General features: G+C 43.2%; 2 non-coding genes across 2 annotated transcripts; both read left to right on the forward strand.

Moving 5' to 3' along the window:
- Positions 1 to 2230: 2230 nt before the first annotated feature.
- On the forward strand, positions 2231 to 2303 carry TRNAM-CAU (transfer RNA methionine (anticodon CAU)). Its single transcript has one exon. It is a non-coding gene; the product is annotated as a tRNA-Met (tRNA).
- Positions 2304 to 3272: 969 nt separating this feature from the next.
- TRNAM-CAU (transfer RNA methionine (anticodon CAU)) lies at positions 3273 to 3345 on the forward strand. The gene has a single exon. It is a non-coding gene; the product is annotated as a tRNA-Met (tRNA).
- Positions 3346 to 5505: the final 2160 nt, after the last annotated feature.

The following is a 5505-nucleotide window of genomic DNA, read 5'->3' on the forward strand; positions in this document are numbered from 1 at the left end:
CAACTGTATGAGATTCTTACCCAAATACAGTATGTGATGCAGAGCCGGGAATCGAACCCGGGCCTCCGGGGGTGGCAGCTAATCACGCTAACCACTACACCACAGAGGCGGACGTTGTTTCAGTTACCATTATAATACGTTTGTAAATGAAGTCAATAGACATAATCTGTTGGGCGATACTCTTATCTAATGAAGTTAAGATTGTACAAAGAGAAGTAATTCGAACCGCAAGCGGGTATAGCTCAGTGATAGAGCATTCGACTGCACATCGAGAGTACCCCGGTTCAAACTCGGGTGTGCCCCAAGCATTTTCACCTTCGCACGAAATCTATTGAAAGGTAGACGTAAACAGTAACATTCCCAGTATAAAATGCGAGGAGAGGAGAAAGCATTGCGCAAGTAAATTTGTCTTTCAGTAATATTGTTCAATCCAACCTTTACTCATCACAATTAGGAGTATCCTGCGGATACCATGTTCTGCACAGCGTGAAGTATTTTACAAGGTTTCCTATTTCAACGAAAGTCAACATTTCTAGAGATGGTTGAAATTGCAGTAACCCCAAAATACAATCATAGCTATAATCACTCAGTGAGAAATTAGAAAGTGCAAATTTCACCCCATGAAGTGTTCCATAAATAAAATATTTATAATAATCGAGAGAAATAAAGTCCGCCTCTGTAGTGTAGTGGATAGTGTGATTAGCTGGCACCCCCGGAGGCCCGGGTTCGATTACCGGCTCAGCTACGAAATTTGAAAAGTGGTACGATAGTTGGAACGAGGTCCACTCAGCCTCGGGAGGTCAACTGAGTAGAGGTGGGTTCGATTCCCACCTCAGCCATCCTGGAAGTAGTTTTCCGTGGTTTCCCACTTCTCCAGCAAATGCCGGGATGGTGCCTAACTTAAGGCCACGGTCACGGCCGCTCCCTTCCCTCTTCGTTGTCTCTCGCTGTTCAGCATAGCAGGTGAGGCTGCCTGGGCGAGGTACTGATCACCCTCCCCAGTTGTATCCCCGACCCAGAGTCTGGGGCTCCAGGATATTGCACTTGAGGCGGTAGTGGTGGGATTCCTCGCTGAGCCCGAGGGAAAATCTGACCCTGGAGGGTAAACAGTTAAAGAAGAAGAAGAGAGAAATAAATATATTTTTAAAAGTATGGTTTTTGAAATACCGTACCTTCAGTTTTTAACACTTTTTAGTACATTCTGTCCATCAGGGCGGCCTCCGCACTTTCGGAAGATGTACGATTTATTTATTTATTTATTTATTCTTAATCCATTTACCGTCCATGGTTGGTTTTTTCCCTCGGACTCAGCGATAATTCCCATCTCTACCGCTTCAAGAGCAGTAACCCGGAGAGTGAGACTTTGGTTTGGGGATAAAACTGGCAACCGGGGGCTTTACCTGTTACCAATATTGATCATCCGAGGTTAAGTGGACCCAGTTCCAGGCCTGTTACCTCTTTTCAAATTTCGTGGCAGAGCCGGGAATCGAACCCGGTCGTCGGGGATGGCAGCTAACCTCAGCTAACCACAGAGGCGACATATTTATTTATTTATTTATTTATTTATTTATTTAAACATATACCACCAACAGAGACATACTTTTATACGACATCAGTACACCATTATTAGTATTTTTGGAAAATCAGTAGAAATCTTATTTTCTTATCTTAATCTGTTTACCCTCCAGGGTTGGCTTTTCCCTCGGACTCAGCGAGGGATCCCACCTCTACCGCCTCAGGGGCAGTGTCCTGGAGCTTCAGACTTTGGGTCGGGGATACAACTGGGCAGAATGACCAGTACCTCGCCCAGGCGGCCTCACCTGCTATGCTGAACAGGGGCCTTGTTGGGGATAGGAAGATTGGATGGGACAGGCAAGGACGAGGGAAGGAAGCGGCCTTGGCCTTAAGTGAGGTACCATCCCGGCATTTGCCTGGAGGAGAAGTGGGAAACCACTTCCAGGATGGCTGAGGTGGGAATCGAACCCACCTCTACTCAGTTGACCTCCCGAGGCTGAGTGGACCCCGTTCCAGCCCTCGTACCACTTTTCAAATTTCGTGGCAGAGCCGGGAATCGAACCCGGACCTCCGGGGGTGGCAGCTAATCACGCTAACCACTACACCGCAGAGGCGGAGATCAGTAGAAATAAAAATGCAAAAAAACCAATGGAGAAAAAAAAAAGCATTAACGTCATGGCTGATATATAAACTTTGAAAGCGTTGTAATTTCGAAGCCTCGGTAGCGCAGTAGGCAGCGCGTAAGTCTCATAATCTTAAGGTCGTGAGTTCGATCCTCACCCGAGGCATGACTTTTTCCTCTGTAACTACTTCGTGAGAGTGAGGCCTGCTGTTGATGCCTTGGAAAGGTGTGGAACTCCAGCTGAAGAGAACACTTGGGGCGAAACACTGATTATTTCACGATTGAAAAGTTCTAAGGTCTGCCACTGTGGTGTAGTGTGATTAGCTGCCACCCTGGGATGGTACCTATCCTTCCAATCTTCCCATCACCCCGCAAGGCCCCTGTTCAGTATAGCAGGTGAGGCCGCTTGGGCAAGGTACTGGTCATCCTCCCCACTTGTATTCCCCGACCCAGAGTCTGAAGCTCCAGGACACTGCCCTTGAGGTCTAAGTCTGAGGGAAAAATCGACCCTGGAGATAAAGAACAAGAAGTAGAAGAAGAAAACAACAATAACGTAACTTAACAACAATATTCCCTCCTAGCAGCTTCGGCCTCCAGAAACTGGGGAAAATAGTCAGTATTTCTTCGAATAAAAATTACTATTTTCTGAAGTCGTCAACGCCACCAAAACCTAAAATACCTGTTCAGTAGTTGTAGTTCTATTTGACTGTTGATATCGTGATCACAGCCATATGACATCCAGTTTTACGTAGAAACAACAAACGTCAGAGTTATTTTAAAAATCTCGCATGCAACAGCCGGGATTAGAAGCGTGACTGCCTTGGTGAAAGCCAGACTGCTTCTCTTAGAAAAACGACGAGTAGGATAATCGTACACTAAACGGAACGTGTCTTCTGTTAATGGGAACGTCAATATGTGAATCAAATCGATGCTCCCCATCTCAATGTAAAACTATTAGTGCCGGTATCTAGAAAGAGATTGTGTCAATCTTGTATATTCATTTAATTTCATTTTCATGGATTAAACAACAGCGTCAGCAAACTACGTACGATTTATAGAAAATAATTTACATAACAAAAAAAAATGCTAAGTTACGCCATGATGAATTCAGTGTGCAATCGCTACGGCACTCGTAGCCTCGGTAGCGCAGTAGGCAGCGCGTAAGTCTCATAATCTTAAGGTCGTGAGTTCGATCCTCACCCGGGGCATAGATTTTTCTCGTCTAATTACTTCATGACAAGGGATCTACAGCTTCAGAGGTTTAGCTTATAAAGATACTAGCAAATGTACCCGTGCTTCTCTATGGTATTCTGCATTGTATACGAATATTGAAGTAAATACTGTACATGCAGTAAATAAGATTGTTTTAAAATAGCATGTCTCTTAGCGTTATACGAGAAACAGCATGGAGAGGTCCCCATACGTTGTTTCCAATGTAAAGTGCTTGTTACGGATTTGTGATGATAATGACAGCCTCACTTGCCTACTGCCACTGCCTTCGTGATGCCCAGGCCGTACTGTAACAAGCGCGGGAAAGCAATCAGCTGATCGTTAGGGGGGAAGTTTAGCACATGAGTTAGTAGAGTTAAACAGATTTTCGCAGTTTTATTGAAACCTTTAACGATGGCTGCATGTTCACTCAGATATATGTGAAAATGAGTCGTCATCGACTCCATTATTAAGTGGAAAGTCGTTAATTAGTGAAGAAAACTTAGTGTGAGCGTGTATTTATGTGAAGCTATAGGCCTAGGTTAAGAAGATCGTTCTTCGGTTTTTAATTTTGTAGTTTATTTGTGTAAAGTTATATTTATAGTGTAAAATTAATTGAGTTTGTGCATTCTGTGTTTTATTATTAACCACGACTTGTATATACTTCAATTAAGATGATCAGGGAGGGAAATCACCATGCCTAAGAGTTGCTGTGTGCCTGGCTGCAAAGCCAGTTATAAACAAGGAGAGTAAACTCCGGTATTTGTGTTTCCTTCTGATGAAGAACGAGTTAAGTTATGGAAGAAGGCTATTCCCAAGGAGAATTTAATAGTTAATCAAAACACAGTTGTGTGTATCAAGCACTTTCCTGAAAATCACATCCTGAGAGAAATAAGAGTGTCACGTCCTGACGGTGAGTTACATTTTTTTTATTATGTCATAAACATGGGTCCCATTAGGTAGGTCCTGTATTTTTATGTAATCAGACCTATGGCTTATCTGAATTCGGTGTATTTGAAAATGCAAGTCTTATTTATGAGTACCACCGAGCTCTATAGCTGCAGTCGCTTAAGTGCGGCCAGTATCCAGTATTCGGCAGACAGTGGGTTCGAACCCCACTGTCGGCAGCCCTGAAGATGGTTTTCCGTGGTTTCCCATTTTCACGCTAGGCAAATGCTGGGGCTGTACCTTAATTAAGGCCACGGCCGCTTCTTTCCCATTCCTAGACCTTTCCTGTCCTATCCTCGCCGTAAGACCTATCTGTGTCGGCGCGACGAAAAGCAAATAGCAACAAAAAAAAAAGAGTATCAAACAGCAGTGTGATTTATGTAAATTTTATCTTCTGACAGATTCAGATCTTATATATGAATTACCTCCAGAAGTAAGATATCTGAATGTCCTAAATCGAGGGGGCTTAAAGTATCCATCAGACATGTCAATAGAACTTAGAATTGAGGTGTACAAAGTATTTTGTGTGTTAGTGTCAGATGCATATAAGATGGTATTTCTAAATTCAGACAATCCTAAGTGTGTCTCAGAATCCTTGGCTTTGGAGTCAATGCAGTTGGCAGATTCCCTCGCCATTTGTGACTGCGGGAAGAAATTGGAAGACCTGGCCGGACAGTGTATATATATTTGGGTGAATATGTTTTTAAATAACTTTTCCAAAATTCACACCGACTTGTGTATTCAACAAAGTGCTTCAAAGAGAGCAGACCTACTGCATACTCGTGTAACTTCCTGCAAGAGGTCCAGGAAAGCTGCAGTGTTCATGGAGTGGAAACAGTGAGGTACAGAAATAATTACTATTTGTAATAAATAGTAATGGTAATTGGCTGCATGTTTTCTGTGAGTGTGTATGGTGTGAATGTTCCAGTTGACCAGAAAATGGATAAAATCACAAGAATATGTCTCAAAGTGTTAGGCTGTACCTCACGCAAACGAACGTATATACGCGAGAAATAGAACGTTACGGAGAAGAATATGCATTGTACGTCAGAATTAACAAATATTTGACGATAGGTTTTGGTTTTATAAGGTGTTAACAGTTCTTTAAGTAAATTAAACGAGTGTGTTATTCAAGCGGAGCGTATGCGTATCGCCTTCAAGTTCCCCCCAAAGCGTGACGTCATCAGAGGTACAGTACGGCCTGGACATTA

Source organism: Anabrus simplex, chromosome 1, assembly GCF_040414725.1.
Source record: "Anabrus simplex isolate iqAnaSimp1 chromosome 1, ASM4041472v1, whole genome shotgun sequence".
In the NCBI taxonomy this organism is placed as follows: Eukaryota; Metazoa; Arthropoda; class Insecta; order Orthoptera; family Tettigoniidae; genus Anabrus; species Anabrus simplex.